The following is a 20,383-nucleotide window of genomic DNA, read 5'->3' on the forward strand; positions in this document are numbered from 1 at the left end:
GGATGTGATGAAAACAGTTTAACAGGGAAAGAAAAAGCCTTGTGTAAGTAAAGCAAAACAAGGTATTCTTTCACCACTTTCCATGGACAGGTAGGTGTTCAGCCCTGTCCAGGAGAGCAGGGCTCTCTCACACACAACAGTAACTTGGGAAGACAAATAGCATGAATCCAAATGTCCTTTCTTCCTTCTCTGTGCCCCACCCACCTTTTATATACTGAGCATGACACCACATGTTATGGAATACCCCTTTGGTCAGTTGGGGTCAGTTGTCTTCTCCCAGATTCCCATTCACCCCCAGCCACCTTGACAGTGTGGCAGTATGAAAATCACAAAAAAGCCTTGGTTTTGTGTAGTCATTGTTCAGCAATGACAAAATCATCTCTATATTATCAACCCCGTGTCCAACACAAACCTAAACCACAGACCCATACTAGTTTCTGTGAAGTAAATTAACTCTATTCCAGGTAAAACCAGTGCACAGGGAAAAAAAAAATACAGAGAGGGAAAAAAAGCAAAATAAAATGTATTTGTGCTCAAGAAGAACCATAAAACAGCTGGGGTTTTGTTACAAAGATAGTTGTAGCTGAGGATTTACAACTCACAAATAGATCTGCATCAAATCTTTTCTTTAAAAACACTTGGTGATTTTAATGTTCAATTTTATGTATTTCTACCACAGAACTAACTTTTTACTACTATGAGTAGTCACAGTATTCACATTTCTAAAGCTAATCCTTTAATTTGACATCAAATGTAAGAATGCACCTTGCATACAAGCATAGAAACTTGTGCAAAAAATCACTTGTCAAATGCCATGAGAAGTAAACAAGAACATCTTAATTTTAATACAGATTTTCAGCACAATTTCTCACAGGATTGCCAGGTGGGATGAAGGTTTATATCACACTGACAGAAAAAGAAAATCATCACCCCTGATCTGAGGAACTCACTGTAGGCACCATATTTTCATTGCAGATAAGTTGTTACACTTTTCAGAGCATTAAACTGTTTAAATTAACCTTTGAAGTTTCTTTGCACATATTTGTCCAAAAGCTGTTTAAGCTGCTGCAGCTCAGTGATGCAATGAAAGGCAGAACTGTAAACAACATATTTATTGTCGGCATTTCCACTCCAACTAATCCTCTAAGTCTTTGTTACCTTTCATCCATGCGAATAACAAAGATTTAGCCCTTTCAGAATTATACTATTTTGTATAATAAAAGCCATGTAATAAAACCCAGACAGCTATACTTATTGATTTTTATTACTTGGATGTTTTCTTTCAAAGTGCAAAATTTACATTGTTCTAGATCAAGAAATTCTGGTGCCAGAATGCACACCTGAGCAATTCCGTTCTTCATATTTCGCACCTGCTTTCTTGATTCTGGTTCTTAACCCAGATAGTGGAAGAGGCTTCCCAGGAAAGTGATCACAACACAAAGCCTGACAGAGTTCAAAACACTGAACATTGCATTCAGGTACATGGTGTAATTCTTGGGGTTGTTCTGTGCAGGGATAAGAGATGGATTTTGATGATCTTTGTAGGTCCTTTCCAACTCAGGACATTCTATAATCCTATGATTCTATGACTCGTGTAGGTGAAGATAGGACCTTTCCATAAGCACCAGAGTATGTCTCCCTCTTCTGCATCCTCTCTCTGAAATGATAGTCCTCTCTCAGGACATGGTATGGCTGTTTGAGGGAAATCTCTTTGTATTGTTTCCCCTGTTTGATCTGGCTCCTACTGCAACAGAGTTAAGTGGAAACAATTCCCATCTCTCTAAAACTCCATGCTCTGGTACATGGTTTGTGCAAGAATGGGTTTTCTGACTTCAGAAACATGCATTAAAAACATGAAGGATTTTTTCCTATACTTCCCATTTTTTTTTTAATATGAGACATAGGATGTAAGGCCGAAATAGAGCCAATTCCATTGCTATGCATTCCTTTCCCAGTCCTGTTTCTTGCAAGCCCAGAAATGTCTCTTGGGTATCAGTAGCAGTGGGCAAGGAGGACAGATCCCCTGCGAGCATTCCCCTCTTCAGCCTGAGCCAACCCCACTCTTTCATTCCCCCAAATTATTGGTTTTCTTCTAGTAAATATCACTGTGGGCTGGTGGCTGGTCAAAGTCTGGCATGGTCACTCTATTGGTGTTATAAATCACTTTTGTGGGTAGCTGCAGGGATCACAGTAAATGACTATGATGCTGGATGCTGGATGCTGCTTTAACACATTGACTTCAGTAGGACAGTAATACTGCAAATGAAGACAGAATTCAAATGGAAGTCTGGAAAAGTAAGACTGTGCACAGCATTTTTTGATAAAAATTGAACCTCAACAGCTTTAAATAACTTGTCTGAGATCAAAATGAACAGAATTTGGAAATAAGGTTAGTGAATGTCAACCCTAATTAGGAGTTGTCATTAAAACAACAGTACCACAGATGAAAAATATGTATTGAAAAAGTTCAGTGATAAATGCTACCCAGGGGAAGCATATTTGGATACTATGATGTTTGGATGATACCGTTTAGAGACAAATCTTAGAGTACAGCTGCTTTCAGAATAATTTTCTTGAAAATTAAGATAGCTTTATGAAAGTATTACTAATGCCAACAAAAGATAACACAGAAGATAAAGGGACTTCTTGCTATGATTAATTTACACACTAAGTGCTAAAACTAATTTCTAAGTTTCCATTTTTCTATTATTAATAAAATTAATATAGAAATATTCAGTAAGCAAGGAGAGAGTCACATTAGTTTAAAAGCATTTTATTTTACCTCGCAACTCAGATCAGGCTAAGCAATTAAATTAACAAAATATAAAAAATTTCAGATGGCATTTTGTGTTGTTCTGTAAATGTATGCTTTTATAGTTTAGTTTATTTTCCTGTTATTTGGAAGAAGAGTCATTGCTAAAATAATTGAATTACGTGCTCTTGAATTCTGTGGCATATTCTTATCCTGATTCATAATTGCAGATTTGTGTATATACTTTTGTGAAAACTGAACCTGAAATATCTACTTTGGTATCCTGGAGTAGCCGATAATCAAACTGTTTCCTCAAGCATCACATCTTCCTGAAAACTTTTCATGCACTGACAGGTTCTTCCATTCATTTCAACATTAATCTTCTTTCTCAAAGAGGTGAGTAGAGATGAACACAGTCTTGGCAGTCCTTCGAGTGCTGACATTCTTGCTTTTTCTAACAAATACAGGTAAGCCCTTGTTCGCCAATGTCAGTATTACAGGTACATCAATCCAGAGGCTTCCCTCGTTAAAATATTTTTTATATATATTAATGGAGAATAGAGGTGGTCTGTAGAAATAAATTTTGCCTCTGGATTGCATCAAAATATGATCAAAGTCAGATCAGAGCTAAGCTGAGAATCAGACTGAAATTTCATAAGAGGCTCACATGAAGTTTGAACCTCATGTGAAAAATCCATTCCTCTGGTATTCAAAGATTTTTATTTTCAAGATTATTTCCTTTATGTCTAAATTAAGTTAAAATAAAAACATTCAAAGCATATTTAGATGGTTTTTGATTGAATTTGTTTATCCTCATTTAAAAGGTGTAAATCTACTTTTAACTTTAACTTGTTTCTTTGATATTTACTTATTGAGGGGCATTTATGCCTGTAAGTATAAAAGATAGTACTTACTTTTCATATTGATCCCAAAATTGTTCCTGTATAAATGAGAATTGCCTCACTTCATCAGCCTAATCTTAGAAACATTTAAAAATAAGTAGTATTGAAGAGGAGGAGAAAAAGCAAGAGAACAAGAACTGGTATAAAAAGAAACATCTGGAGAGAGATTTTATTTCTCTCATAACCCAACCAGGTCCAGGTTTACACACATTTCCAATTAGCCATAACAAACCATGGGAAAAAAATCAGGTTTTCAAGCTCACTGGAAAAATTTGGTCATTCAGGTATCCTCAGCCACATACTTTGGAAAACATCTACAAACTCTGAGGGTAATTGGGTGTGAAGAGCCGGTCACATCTATCTGGAGCTTGGGTCACTTCGGGATGTCACACTCTAGCCCAGAGCTGGAGCACTGGATTACTGAACACTGGCAGTTGTTACTTAACAATGAGGGTTGTGTAATCTGGGGCTGGGCAGAGGGGACCAACAAACCAGCCACATATTGGTGTTAGATTATGTAATGGAAACTGTAACCTCCAGTAGCCACAATATATTCCTCTTCCATTTGATGCAAAGGCTTTGCTAAAGTGTTTTTGAGGGTAAAATGACTTAATAGTACAGATATGGGCTATTCTGTGCTACAGAAAGGTCCCACACTTGTTTAATTTCCTAACTAATTAACAATATAGCCACAAATATGCTTCTCTTCCTCCCCATCCACAGCTACCTAGCTGGATAGTTATTTCACTTTTCTTTTAACCCTTTCCCCTCATTCAAAATCTCTTTCAAAAATTGTCAAAATGTGCCTTACCTGTTTAAAACAGTCTTGAGGTTGTGATGAGTTTTCTTAAAACAGTAGAACAAGTGTGAACTGGAATTTAAGGAAGTTAGCCCAATTGCTATTTTCACAAGTGGTGTAATTTGAGACACTGAGCAAATTAATCAGATTATGGGTAAAATGGTATGGAACAAGATAAATCTGAAAATAGGCTATATTCTTTATTTCACTTGAACAAAATACATTATAATATTGGTATGCGTTGACAGCATTAATAATACATGTGCTATTAATAATAGATGAGATTTACATTGTCATATTAAGCAATACCTAATGCTTTTAATGGTCTGTTTATTCTCATTTGTTGTTTTCTGGACTTAAAAAATATAACATAAGGCTAAATCAACTACAAAAAATATTTTAAAATTTTGTGACTGTTTAAAAGGCTCTAATAGGGAGTTTCATGGAATAAACATTCCAATGGTCTCCAAAAGAGAAGTAATAGGACTTCATTGATCTAAATTCTTATGATTTTAAATTATTTAGGAACAAACTTACATTGCTGGTGAGAGACAATCTAATACTATGGTCTTAGTTGTGGCTTACAGACCATCTCTGTTAAAACGCATATATTTTTCCAAGTCTGAATTTCTCCACCCCAAAATCTCAGCGACACGAGTTTGTTTTGCTTATTTTGTGTATATTCCACACAATAAATTTAAAATATTTAAGTAATTAATGGAAAATGTATCTCCTTTGGTGTCTGAGATGTAAATCCAGATACTAAAATGCAATTGTATGGATTCCTATTGACACCAATGAGACCTACCACTGCACCTAGAAGAGCTGAACTGGACTTTTGTGACACGAGGACAGAAATTGTATTTACATCTAGATGAATTCATGGGATCAGAATAGTTTGAGTTGGAAAGGACCTAAAAGATCATCTTGTTCCAACCCCCATGCCATGGGCAGGGACACCTTCCACTAGACCAGGTTGCTCAAAGCCCCACCTAGCCTGGCCTTGAACACTTCCAGGGATGGGGCATACACAACTCCTCTGGGCAACCTGTTCCAGTGCCACCACCCTCTCAGTAAAGAATTTCCTCCTAATATTTGACCAGAATCTTTCCACTTCTGGTTTAAAACCATTCCCCCTTGTCCTGTCACTATGTACCCATGTAAAAATTTGCTCTCCCTCTTTTTTATAAGCCTCCCTCATTGAGAGGCAGAGTGTAACCTGCACACCATTCTCTGCTATCCATGTGGTTGTGGGGCACTCAGCTGTCCTTTGTGTTTCTGATTTCTCATCCTTGAGTTTTTGCTTGCAGAAAGGAAAGAAGAAGCAAAGCAGCTTCTGTGTTATCACTGTATTTTCCAAGTGATGCAAACCAACTGTAGCACAGTGTTTAATACTCCAAAGTGTACTGTGATGACATCCAGCAATATTGACTCCCAACTACCTTCACATTAATCAAGTGTGTCTGAGCCAGACCACTGATTAGTATGGGAAATAGTAAATAATAATAAATACAATAAAAAAGCATGTTTGGGCTTGGCCCAGACACACAGCAAGAATATGACACTAATTACTCATCAGCACTTTCACCTGCAACTTTACGCAAAAGGATTTGTGTTTTATTGGTGTAGTGGGTCTTCCAGGAAAGGAGAGGCACCTTGACAGCCGGTGCGGGGGCGAGTCAGAGCTGGCCCCATCATGCAGCCCCCACTCAATGCAGAAAAAGAGGATTTCGTTTTCTAGTGCCTGTCAACCCATCACAAACACAGATAGTGCCTTAAAGGATAAAAACACTGAATTATTTAATTGTAATAAACTTGCTGCCAGCCATGCACATTAATCGCTTATCAATAATAGTCTGAGTTACATACATTATGTTTACAGGGGATAACTGGTAGCTGCCTCACCATCTCTGCCGGCATCTCCATCAATTCTCTGTGAACTTTGTTCTGCAATTACTGATTTTCCAGGTGAGCTTATAAGCAACTGCAAGCCCAGCAGTGATATCTCTGAGACATTCTCTTCTGTTAGTAAAGTCAGAAAACAAATCACAAAGCTAAAAAATTCTTACAGTCAATTTGGGGGTTTTGCATCCTCTTTTACTAGAAATAAAAACTACTTGAATTTTAGGATGCTAGGAATAGAACTAGGGCATTGCTATTGATTGCATCTCTGAAATGGCAAATTATAGGAAAAAAAAAAATGTTGGTGTCCAGACACAAATTTTCTCTCATTTCTTTCTCTAAAAGTTTGAAAATCTATAAAATATTAGGTAAAGATCTTCTTGCTATGATCCACTGTAATAAAAATTTTCAGAAAATTATGGACAAATTATGACCATTTTATATATATATTTTCTAAAAAATGAATCCTGTAGTATCTCTTGCATTTCTATGTTAATCTTGTTTGGTATACTTTTTGCAATTTCTGGGGGAAAAAATAAAAGAAAAAATAATCAGGGAAAGCTGACAGTATCATAGCAAGTATAGAGAGGGCAAAGCAATTTCTGAGAAATAAGAACTAGAGATAAAGCTGGCAGGTTAATCTGCTTCACCCTTTTTCCTGTGCTAAAGGACAATGGGAAGGGCTGTGGTGAGGAGAGTGAATAGAAAGGAGTATTGAACAAATCAGGTAAAGGACTCCACATGCCGAGCACCTGGATCTCAGACAGATACAGATGCAAATAAATAATGCTGTGGCTCATTTACAGCATTCCTAAGCAATAATTAACAAAATCTTAAAAGCAAATGAAGAAGAGTTTTGACATTTTTGATGCTTTCCCTTGTATTAAACTGGAAGAGTTCTTACAAATGCTGTATTTGATGAGGCAGGACCAGCATGTCGTTTGAGTTTACACTGTGGATGAGAAATAAACACCTGGTTTTCTTCTTGTCTTTTTAGCATAAAATGATCAACACATCATTTAATACAAGTACAAATACATAATGAATATGAACTGAGGTTCCAGAGTGAGAAACTACTGCTTACAGCAAAACTGGACTGATGACGTGAGGTAATCTGGAAGCTTCAAATTATAACTTTACTGAGATGAAGAATGGATATAAAACATAACCTTTATAAAATCTTCCGTGTTTCACATCTTCTCATGTTAATTTTGGAGAAGGAAACTTACAAATTGTAAGCAATAGTGGAGCTGAAGATAGCAATCTTTCAATAAGAAAAATAATAATTAAAATTTTAAAATACATTCTGTTAAGTTTCATATCCCTTCCCCTTTTACATCATTTCAAAATGGCATGCATGACATTTAATAAGTGGTAATATTTATGTAGTCTTGGCAAAACTGAATCCCAGCATGTATATAACCAGAATGCATCAGTATCATTTATTCATCTGAATCAGTTTTTTTCCAAATCACTCTTACCAGACTGTGAATTCCTAAGGACAGGGGCTGTGGTTCAGAGGGTAACCAAAGTTTTCCTTTCCCCTTGTTCTGGTTGAGCATGTGTTAGTTCCCTGGAGTTTAGAAAGTGACTTCTGGTTTGCACTGGAGTTAGACAAAAGCCAGGCTCATTAATTCCTATAAACTCCTTGAGTGAATCATATGTCATACACTAAGACAGTTCTTTGCATTGTTGTAAGACACATTTTAAATGTCTCGTAACATTTTATTTTTGTGTGAAATATTGAATTTCATCAGATATACAGGATCAAATTATAACCTGCTCTAATTTAACTTAATTTGCCAAAAGCTGACCAAAGTTTAATTTACTTTTGATCTTCAAATGCTAGAAGAGATTGGTGTTCTTACACAGACTCACATCATGGAAAAATATATATCAAACTGTGTAAGTAAATTACCTGTTTATTCTTGTGTTTTAAGATACATTGAATCACAAAGTAGTTTTTAAAAATCTGAGGTCTTTTTTCCAGAAAATACTGGTTTATTGGAACTGAAACTTTTTTTTGCCAGTATACGGTCTTTCTCAGTCCTTTAATTGGGACAATTTTCACAAAAAAAAAAAAATTTAATTACATAGTTCACAGTATAAAAACCTATCTATCACTTAAATTTTGATTTATTTGAAAACTTTCTGGAAATGTTAGAAAATCTGCCTTGATTCCCTTAGGTCAACTAATGTTCATCTACATGAAAGAGGATTTTTTCCCTATACCAAAGAATGAAAATAACCTTGATTTAATCACAGTGCTGAACAGGATTCCTTTTTGAAATGCCAATATTTTACCAGACTATCTTCCACTGAGGTAAATAAACAACATGGAAAGTTTTTAAGAGGAAATTAATGGTACTATGAAAATACACATATCAGTATGGGGAACATGTATATTAGGACAGGATAAGTTTCTCATTCCCTTCACCCATGTAGTGTGTTTATTGTCCATGGAGGATAGGAAGTTAATCTCCTGCTGACTCCAGAGACTTTTCCCTTATAGTGAAAGTTTAAAATGTATCATGGGAACAAAAGTCCTAGGCTTGAGAGTCTACATTTCACACAGTAAAATGGAGAATATTGTATACTTCCAGCTTGAGTCAGACAAATACTGATCAGGTTTTTCCCTGTATCTTTGCATCAGAGAAGATTTCCACCAGTACGACATGGAAATTGCCTGCACTAGGAATGTGCCTCAGCCTCAGAATTTCAGTACCCATGACATATGGTAATATTTGTAGAACTTCAACCAGAACTTTTTATTTTTTGTTTTTAGGATTCCAAAATTCAAGTGATTATAGTAGACAGACAACTGAATGATTATTTGACCAAGTTTTTGTGCACCTGTTCTGCCTCACTTTACAAATTAAATGCATAGTTAAATCAAATGAGAAAATATGGGCTCAATTTTCATCATAACAGCATCAGTATTTATATTTTCTGTGCATTTTATTTACTGAACTTGGTGAAGAATAACCATGTCATGGTTATTAGGTCACACAGACAATACTTTCCCAATATCAATGCCCAGCCCCAGGGCACTGTTTGATTTGTTTGCACAGATGTAATTTCTGTGTCCCCGTCATTCTCAAGATCTCTGTTGATGGTGAAAACCAAACCCCAGTGGATGAGTGTTCCATGCCAATGGGTGGTCTTTGACAGTCAGTACTGCTTTTCTTTAGAATGATTTTCCTCCAAAACTCAGAAAGGAAAGAGAAAAGAAAACAATTTGAGCAGAAACCAGGAGAGGAAACAGTCAGACTTCTACCACCTACACACACATTAACGTTGTTACAACTTTCTCCTGACTCACCGATGATTGACACTTCTTATCTTATATTCTAGGATGCCTTTTTAGACGGAAATGCATGTCACAGAGGTTCTTGGAAACAGAGGCTCAACAGAAGTGCTGTTTTTATGTGTCTGTCCCTTAAGGACATCACTCAATGCCCACCTGATTATATTGCACAGCACATTAGCATAGAGTGTCCTTTCTTTCAGATGAATTGGTATTTTTGCCATTTACACATAATTGCATAGAAACATGTTCTTAACTCCAAAAAGAAAAAAAAATCATCAATCTACCTAGAACATTTACTACTACTTTTCACCCTCTTCACAAATTATCTGATAAAAAAACAGGTTATGATAGATATGCCTTTCACCTTTTTATCCAAGCAATGTTCATTCATCCCTTTGCAATCTTCTAGCAGTCCCAAGGGTACAGGACAAGAAAATGAAGAATAGCAGCATGAATCACAGTGAATGTAATCTGAAAAAGGCAGTAGTGCATGCTTAGGAATTTTTTTTTTTTTGTTTCAAGGATCTGAACTTTATTTATCCAGAAATACAAGATGATAGACTTCACACTTTCTTTCAAGGTCTTTTCCAAGGACACAAGTAAAGGTTTGTGCTTTTAGAAAGAGGTTTGTAGTGATACCCCCTCCTATTTTTCGTGACTTTTCAAAGAATTTAATTTTTAAACCTGCCCAGCCAGGAACTGCTGTTCTGTACATTCACTGCCTAGACATTCTGCTTCTTTTTTGCCTTTGATGCATCAGAGCTCTTCTAGGAAGAGTGAGTTGCCACATTACAATTTCTATGTTATTCATTTGGAGGTTTTTCCCTAGTTTTAAATTACCATTCCAGAATATTATTTTAGAAATAAAAGTAGGGTTTTGTGTTTGAAACCAGAGCATTCAGAACTTAAGACTTACTAATTTCTTACAAGGAAAGATTATAAATTATCTAGTGAAGAATCTGTTTTTGAAATAATTCTTTTAATACTTATTTGGTACCAAATTCATGACAAAAGGGGATCATGCAAAATTAGAGGGCTTAATTTTTGCAACTTAGTGAAAGTGTATAATGTGAAGACAGAAATTTCGTGATTAGAGGGTGAATCATTTTCCATCTCAGACATTTCCCATCCTTAAAAATAATCCATTGACCTATTTGCTATAACCTCACCTCTAACAATTTCAAATTCATTTAGCATTGTATCCACTGCCTTTCTCTACAGAACCTCTATGGTTCTTTTCTCTCTGACCCATTTTTCTCTTTATTTAACATAGTAAATAAATAAATAGTAAATAAGAACAGTAGATTTTATTTTCTTGTTGCCTCTTTTGCCCCGTACTTCCATGTTGTGCTCTGTTCCTGGGAACAATGATCAATGGTAACTAAACAGGCTCTCCATTCAAACCCTAGCAACAAAGTTTTGTCTGCCAAACCCTAATTCATATAAATATCACCTCATCAGTTACAAAGTTTTCAACTAAACCCTGTAAATCTTCTTTAAGAAGTTATCTACTCCTTGATGTAGGCAATGAATCTATACACGTGCCCATCGTGTTATGCAGCTCACTGCCATTCCCTAAGAAATTCAAGCAATGTATAACATGTATGAGTGAGACACTGTATTCATCTCAGCTGGCTGTAGGTACTTCCAGTGGTTTAGTTAGGAATTTGGATGCCTTATGTATATCCTGAAGTCAACAGGGAAAGATGGACATCACTGGAAACAAATTAACAAATCAACTACAACTTGAATTGTCCTCTGGAGACTCATTCCTTATTCAACATCTAAATAAGGTGGTGTCTAAATAGGATAAGTCTGTGAGACTGTCTGATGTCCTGATTGGCAAGGTTATTGGAGAAATAAATAAATGAGATAGAGTCCCTCTATCTCAGTTTTTTAATTGCATCACTCTTTGTGAATGGGATGAGCAAACCCTCTGAGTCAGTCTTTGGGACTCAGTGGAAACCCTGCTGACAACTAAGCAACATGTGCTGTTTAACAAAAGGAAAAAAGATTGGGAAGAAATTAGCAGCTAATTCTTGTGAAAAATAACCTGCAAGGACATAAAAATCACTGAACTACTTATATAAATAATAGAGCTACATGATTTCACTATCGGACTGATGATTTCAGGTAGACAAAGAGTTTTTATACCTAGAAAATTCAGTAAAGGGATAATATGTCTAACATATTTTGCTTTCAAAATAAATTATATTTAATTGAAATGTTTCACCAGTCTTTGTCAGCTGCAGTCTATGCCAAACTAGACATAAAACATACCAATCATCTCCCATTTATGTTAGAGCTACTTAAAGTTTTGCCCATATACAGAATCGCAGAACTCTAAGCAAGTCCCGTTTCCTACTCAGGGCTGATTCAGAGCTGAATGTTCTTCTGCTCTGCTGTAGTGCAGCAGACATGACTATGTCTTGTTTAGGGCATATTTAACACATATGCACAATTTTTAAGGTCTCAAAAATGAATGTATGGCTACTTCAGCAAACAAAATCCTAAGAAAAAGATAAAGTTGGTCTTTTTTTAAAAATAACTTAATTGTATTTGCAGAACTCATGCAAGATAAGTTCAGCTGCCACCTCATCCTAGAAATCTGACCCTCTCACACAGCTCAGGCTCTGCTCATTCCTGAAGTCAAGAATATGACATTATGCAGAAGAGCCTGGACCAAAAGAAGTGCTTCTAAGCAGCAATATCATAGTACTCAACACAGAGTGTGATTTGGTTCTGAGCCCAAATTAGGATACATTTCTCAAGTGAGTTCCTAATTTCCCAACTGAGGCAAGTTTTTCGATTGTTGGTTTTTTTCTGCTCTGTTAAAGTGCAATTAGTTTAGTTTAAAATCACAGTGGTTTCAGCAGAGAAGCAGCACCAATTCTTGTCATTCCCAACAGAGTTTGTTCTGCAAACACGTATTTGTTCTAGTGGTGGAAAATCAAACAGATTTCAGCCGCAGAAGAGTGAAAAAGGAGACACTCAGCTATCAGTGACTCCTGATCAGAGTCAGGAGGACTCTGCTGCTATTGCCAAGACAATGTTGGTGTGTGGCAGCAGGAACACTTTTCCTCCTCTGCTCTACTTCAAGTTAAACAGATTAGTATAAACCAGCTATTTGACCCATAATGACACAACTCCGAAGTCCAGCATTGATTCCAGCTGTATCCTGTTGTAGTTTCAACACCCTGCCTACAAAGGGACATGATTTTACAAGCTTAGGATGCTGTTTGTGCAAGGGCATGAGAGGCTGTATCATCCTGCCTGAATGCAGGGAAAGGTACAGTCCAAGTGTCCCTGGGGGCTATTGGCTGATGGCTAAGAGCTAGAAGGCTGTGCTGTGTGCTCAAAAAATATAAATATAGTTTATACATTCATCAATAAAAAGAGAAATTGTCCCAAGACCACAAAACTCTGTGTTGGTTTTATCCCAAACATCACTGGCTTTTGCAAAGGCACTTATAAAATCCAATGAGGGTGATGATGTGATTGAACTCAGACCAGAGAGTTTAATGGATGGAGTTGTGGTTTGGAACTAAAGTTTCACTTATGTGGAAGAGCTGAGTACACTTGAAAGCAATTAATTTTTCTGAACCAACTTTAATATAATGTCAAAATAAACATGTACCTTGGTATTTACTATGACAACACTTAAGCAGGTCCTCAGTGGTGAGATAGCATTTTCTGGCATCATAAAACGAAGTTTAATGATTCTCAGTGCTTTCCAGAAGTTGACTGGATCAGTTAAAAAAAATGAATCTATTTTCAATACATATAACAATGAGATTTTAAAAATTATTCTTGTATCTTTATGAGTCATGTATAATAAAGTAGAGGAGGGGGGAGGAATTCAAGGCTTTTCCTTGCTGGCACAGAAAGGGGGTGACCAGAAGCTTATTCTCTCTCCTCACAAATTCATTAATCCTCATTTGTAACTTCCTGTATGAGAAGGAAGACACATTTTTTTGGTGATGGAAAACTACTATCTTTACCATGTTCCTGTGTATGAAGTGCTATGCTGCAGCTCACAGAAAAACTTCAATTCAAACATAATCCCTGTTGGAGTGGGTCCAGAGAAGGCCATGAAGATGATCAGAAGGCTGGAACACCTCTCCTGGGAAAACAGGCTGAGAGAGCTGGGGTGGTTCAGCATGAAGAGATGTCTCTAGGGAGACTTCATTGCATCCTTTCAATATGCAAAGGAGGCTTATAAGAAATACAGAGAGAGACTTTTTACCAGGGCCTGTAGTGACAGTACAAGAGGTAACATTTTTAAACTGAAAGAAGTTAGATCTGTATTGGACATAAGGAACATATTTTTTTTTATGATGGAGGTGTTGAAGCACTGGAACAGGTTGTCCAGAGAATTTATGGATGCCCCATCCCTGGAAGTGTTCAAGGCCAGGCTGGATGGGGCCCTGAGCAACCTGATCAGCTGAAAGATGTCCCATGGCAGGGGTGTTGGACTGGATGATCTTTAAAGATTCTTTTTAATGCAGACCATTCTGTGATTCTGTGAAAGATCACTAATGTTTATGAAAGCAATACTTCTGGCTTTAGTATACTTGGAGTGAAGCCTGTACGTCCACTCTGTATACTGACCTCGAAAACTGCCGCTGCCCTCCTGCAGGGACAGGGATTTGCTACACGCCCTCACACACTGCCCTCTGTACACCTTATGGGGGGGCATCTCAGCTAACAGGGAGAAGATACACTTCTTTAGCGGATGGAGTTTGTTCTCTATCCCTCACGGTAAAACCACACCTTGTAGAGTGAAGACACTGAAGAAAGGCAACAAATACTTCCAGCACATCCAAGGTACTTCACCTCTATCCTAGAGATATTTCTTCAAAGTCCATGAGCAGCATCCATCGAAATATTTTTGATGTTTGCAGAGGGACAAAGTCACTGTTAGGTGTCAAATGTGACAGTGGGGTTTGGGTCTTTTTGCTGAGTGCTTCTTCCTTCTCCTTTCAATTTATGTCTCTAATGAATTCCCAACTGTAACAGTTCAAAACTTTCTCTGATGACTTACACCTGGTTGGAATTTGACCTGTGATAACAACTTGTTTTTTAATCAGGGAGTGAAATGTGTAGCTCTCTAGACAACTGAATAAAAAATCCTGTACAGCCTGGCAGTAGGAGTGCAATGACCCCCTCCCAGATCCAGCAGCTGCCACTAAGAAAGAGATGCAGCTATCTCCCTCACAGTACTTCTTTCAGATTTACTAGGATAAATATACCAAGGAGCAGTAGTCAATATATATACAAAATTTTTTGCATTTACAAAGGTATTTCAGTTACATTAACTAAATTAGAAAGTTTCCCTGCAGTCAGCTGAGGAAAGTGAGGCATTCCTGCCCTGATTCAGTTTTCAGACCAGTAAAAAAGGAGTAATGCAATTCCGTTTATCTTTTTGGCACCAGAAGAATAGTGATAAAAAGGCTGAGCCCAGTGAAGTCAGTAGTGATCCTAGCAGCCATTTGGTCTATTGATTTTAAATGGGCTTAAAATATCTTTTAAAGGGGCCTTCTGGATCACTTATTAAGCAGAGCCAAACTGGAGAGGCCTGCCTGTACTATTACTTGCAGCAATCTAGTGCCAAGCATTTCAAGTCTTAGAGTTAAATAACATAATGTGTTCCTGAAATATGTCACAGAATTTATACAGGATGCCAAATAATTTGTGATCTTAAGCATCGCCACATTACTACACTACTATTGCTTTGGTACATGGTAGCACTTTCTTCCAAAGGCTCCAAAATGCTCAGCTCAATCTGCATATTATTTGCAAAATCAATCTGATTTTTTGCAGAGTATACTTACTGAATCTCTGAATTTGCAGAAACAATCACTTTGTAAAATGAGAATAGATTGCTTTTTGACTTTCAGTATTCAATTAACATATGGGCAGAGGGATTTTTGTATACTTGTTGATGCTATCAAATAGGTCTGAATTGCCCCGTATTTCAAAAAGGTATTTGCATTTGTTCTTGCCTTGGACTTGAATTCAGAATCAAGTGTCATCTAAATATCTTAAATCTTAAGTTTAGAAATATTCAGTTAAACATTCTTCACTAACCAGTTTTGCTACTGCACATTAGTATTTTAGTATTTTGGGGAGTGATCACAATCTGTAAGAAGAGTTTAGGAGAAGGAAGTCAGACTAATCCATGTATGATTTTATAATCCACATAAGTATGAGAGATTCCAGCAAATGTGCAGTGAAAGTATACAGTAATAAGGAATCTGTTGGTTAGATGCTTCAACAGATATGAAGATGTTTTTTGCCTGGTCAGAAGAGTGAGATTTATGACTAATTATGAGGCAATGAAAAAAAAGATATATACCTTAATCATACTAGAAAAAAGGTTAGACATCCGAAGAATCATTCTGAATCTAAGTAGTTCCTAGGTTAATCTGGAGTTCTCCAGCCCATAAGTACTCAACAGAAGTCCCCAAAACATATAAGAATATAATAACTTTGCTCAAAAGATGTAGGATCTGTCACTCACAGCTCCTAAGTAAGTTATCAGTGTTATTGGCCAATAAATCAGTCCAAGGTATTTACCTGATTTTTATTTACTTTCCTTTCAAACTTGTCAGTAGTGAAATCACCTGAATGATGATATTAAGATTTTTTTATCTGAGTTTTGTCACATGCAGGCAACCTCAACGCAGCCTACATCTGATTTTCTTACCATAGTGTTACCTGGAACCTTCCTTGGACCATGACTTCATCTCAGTGGAAATGTTCCTGGGAATTTAATACTTGGGGGTTCCTAGATATGATGCGGATACTTAATAACAACATTAATAAGTGCTATATGAGAATTACCTTAGTTCAGCCTCTCTTCTTTCATGTCAGGAATAAAATGTTGTTGTAAAAAACTAAAAATTTGCAGATTCCATAAAAAAACTTAATTTCCATTAGTCATAAAATTCATTTATGTTCTCCAAATATATTTGAGATTATTTAAACAGTAACCACTTTACAATCTTAAAACACTCAGAGGTTTCACTTTGAATTCTGAGATCAATAAAAATTACGATGTTTGGTGCCGCTATAGCCCAGAAGCTTTTGAGACATAACAGTCATTAAAAAAGAAAGTCAGAAGTTTACTGAAGGAAGTTTATTAACGCTGCCATATCTTACTAATGCAATTTGCTTATCAACTTCTCACCAAGCTTTTAATTTTCTAGAACAAACAAATATATCAACACCATTAATTTCGTTTTGGTCATTTTAAAAGGCAAGATTAAAAGCCAGGCTCAAACAGAAATCATTTGCAACTTTAACTACAGAGAGTGTATCATTAGAGTGTCCTCTAGGCAAAAGAGTCTGCCTTATATCAGTGTGATGTATGATGTTAAATCCTTGGATTTCAGTTCACAGAGGAAGGTATTTCTCACTGCAGTGACGGGCCCAGAGACAAATGGGAGTTTAGTATGTGTTTCATTTTTAATTCTCCCTAGCAAGAATGTGAAAGAGATAAAATAAAACTCTATTATGACTGGTAGAGTGGGATCTTCATTTTAAATTACCCCTTAATACATTAACTGGAGGAGAAACAAGATAACTTGATGACTTCACGTAGAAGTACTTGCTACTGTCCAAAGCTTGTCTAAGAGCTGCTAATTCTTATGTCAATGTTGTTCCTGGAATGACACTTAGTCACTGCTATCTGCTGCACATTGAAAATGCATGCTCTCTGAGGACAGCTTTGGCCCACATGGGTTTTGTGTTTGGTTTGGGTTTTTTTCTTTTAAATCTGTATTCAGGCATTAGTGTATAATTTTTTTCATCACTGGCTGTCTTTAAATGCCCGCCCCTGTATCCTCTGCATTGCAGAAAATTGCTGTAGATCTTATTGATTTTAACTGATGTTGGTGGATTGGTTTGCCTTAGTTCCCAGTATAAATTAGAGAAATGTCATCCGTTCCCTGCAAAATGTTTGTCATAACACCTCTACATACAAAAATACAGAATTAGTAACTTTTATGTTAGCAGTAATATCAGAAAACACACTATTCTTCTTATTGTATTTTTGCTGTTGCTTGTTGCCTCCATTTTTGTTATTCTTCTTATCCAGTTTCACATGAAACAGTTTCTTAATATGATAAGCCATGCCTAGCAATAAAGAATTCTGCATTTTAATTAGTTTTCTGTTTAAAATGTTAACACTTTCAGCCTTTTGGGGTGATCTGCCTAGCAGACCTCTTGGGGGGTCTGCTGCAACAGTTCATATCTTCTATTAGGAAAACCTCTGGTAACAGCTATATCTGTATCTTTTCAAAACGCAGTGAAATTAATTTGCAAGGTGGAGGGACTACATATACCTTCGTTGGACACCTGTTTTACCTTGAATTAAACTCAAAAGAACAGTTTCATTTATTCACAGTCTTCATTTTAGATGCCATTTATCCTTGAAGAAATGAGCAATGTGGGAAGCCTGATGTCTCTCAGCGTGTGAGACCGAATCAGGCTGATCAGCCTAATTCTCTCCATAAGAGCAGACACATACATTTTAATTTTCTTTTCCAGTAGACCACACAGAATGCATTATTTTTCTTCAGATACATCTAACTTTTAAGTGACCACAAAAATCTCTTCCACATGCAATGCAAGTACTACCTGACTCATGTCAGATATATGGGGCAGAACATAGGTTTCAAAGTCCACTTTAAGCAGCTGGCTAAACCTAATCACTCTTCTTTGCTTTCTTTTCTTTTATTTTATTTTTCTTTACCCCAAAGTGCTAAAAAAAGTATCTCTGTACATGTCAAGCCACCCTACTGTGAGTAAGTGGGTATCAGCTCTGGCCCAAGGTCTCAGAACCAACAAGGTGTCTCTGGGATTTGATCTGCAAAGTTCCTCAGACCGTATTGGACGCTGACATAAGCAAACAGCCTGCAGGACACGTTTGTGACAGTATTATCTACCTTTTACACTGCCATTTGTCTTTGGACTGGGATGAATGCTCTTTTCAGACTTACAAGGCCAAATCTCCATCTCCTAACCCCAACTGGTAGCTATTCCTGAAGGTAGAATAAGGATGGAGGATGATATCTTATTCTTCCTCACTGAAACAATCTCACCAGGGGAAACTCACTCAAATTTCTCTAGAACACAGTGTCAAAAACGTTAAGTAAAATTATGTTTAAGGGATTCACTTGAGAGCAGAGATTTGTGTCTTGGTTTACTACCAGAAAACTATTTGTGTATATTTTAACTAAATATAAATCAATTCTAGGAACAGGAATTAGACCCAAAATCATCAATGGGTCATTTTCAGCTGAGTACCTCCTAGTCAAATTATTTTAAAAATTAAAAAAAAAAAAATAAATAAATCTCTCCTTTCTGGCCCAGTGAGCTTTGAGAGACCTGTCTTCCTACACATAAAACCTAAGAGATGCACTTGTCATCAGCGTTTTATCTCCAGCTCTACGTGGTTTTGCTCAGCATCATAACTGTTTTGGGTTTGCTCTGGTGGAACATTTGACAGGAAATTAGAGTTTCTCTGAAAGAATTAAAAACTCTTCTCTTGGAGGGAGTTTTAACATTTGACCAGGGTCTTTGCAAGTCCAGAAAAACAGTTTTGATGAAAGAATATGATGGTTTTCTGTAACAGCTAAGTTGTAAAAACATTTACCTATCTGTGTTAAATTTCTGCCATTATAATGAACAGAGGGAGAATGGATTTAGCAGCACCCAGTGTCCCTGCAGCACAGTGAGATTGCAGGAATTATTGCCAGTTCAGTTGGGCAGCTCCTGGCAGTTGATTAGTTTGGTTAGCATTTCCACAGTACTTACAGGGAAAAGGTAAGTCTGAATAAGCTGATTCATAAGCTTCAAGTCAGCCAGACTGACAGACACAATCACTTCATGTTTTCCTAGAGAAGGTCATCAAAGATATCAGGAAGCTCTGAATCTCACATGCTATTTAATCCAAATGAAAACTATCACAAAATCACTTTCTAGGCGTAGGGCACAACTCTGCTCAGCAAGACTGATTAAAATAAAAACAAGTTTTTCTTCTGCTCTTTTTGTCTTTCTTACCCTTGTTTTCAGTGTATTTGACATGAGAAAGCCCTATGCAGTTTTAAGATAGTCTCCTTGACAGCACCTTGAAGAATGATCTTGTGCCTGCTTCTCTAGAGAATCTTCCATCTTCTCCTGCTGTGGCAGAATTGCTCCCACTGTGGTCTCTGCCTCTCTCTCTCTGCCTGAAAGAGCTCAGCTCCAGAAGTTTCTCCCTTCCACAAACACTCAATATTTCCCCAGGAAAAGAAATCTCACCTGTCTAGGGAGCTCCTCCTGATGTCGAGAGCCACACAAAGGTGAGCCAGGGCTCTCCCCTGCTGCCCAGACACTGCCATGATGCCAAAGCAGATCATAAACTATACCTAGGATAAAACTCCAACAAGAAGTAAAATACTATCCACTGCTCTTGGGTTGAAATAATGATGATACAGCAGCTTGAGTTAGCAATCTGCAATTGTCCCCTAGGGTTAAACTTGAACTTTTAAGGCAATCATAAAAGCAGCTAGTTGTTTACAATAAATAACAATTTACTATATTTGGAGCCTGATTTGAGGCCATTTCTCATTATATAATGTTGACGTGCCCTTTATTTGCAGAGGTTTTACTTTTTGGCTGAAATGTGAAGTCAGCACACCTCCATTCCCTAATGCTGTTCAACTCCTTAG

At 36.9% G+C, this 20,383-nt stretch overlaps 1 long non-coding RNA gene across 1 annotated transcript; it reads right to left on the bottom strand.

Annotated features, from left to right (window-relative positions):
• Positions 1–10,036: 10,036 nt before the first annotated feature.
• LOC113946070 lies at positions 10,037–20,061 on the bottom strand. The gene is made up of 2 exons (XR_003527280.1): positions 19,974–20,061; positions 10,037–10,136 (listed from the first exon to the last, which is right to left on the bottom strand). It is a non-coding gene; the product is annotated as an uncharacterized LOC113946070 (long non-coding RNA).
• Between the last annotated feature and the right edge of the window lie 322 nt (positions 20,062–20,383).

Source organism: Corapipo altera, unplaced genomic scaffold (genome assembly GCF_003945725.1).
Source record: "Corapipo altera isolate COAL_440 unplaced genomic scaffold, ASM394572v1 46, whole genome shotgun sequence".
Lineage (NCBI taxonomy): Eukaryota > Metazoa > Chordata > Aves > Passeriformes > Pipridae > Corapipo > Corapipo altera.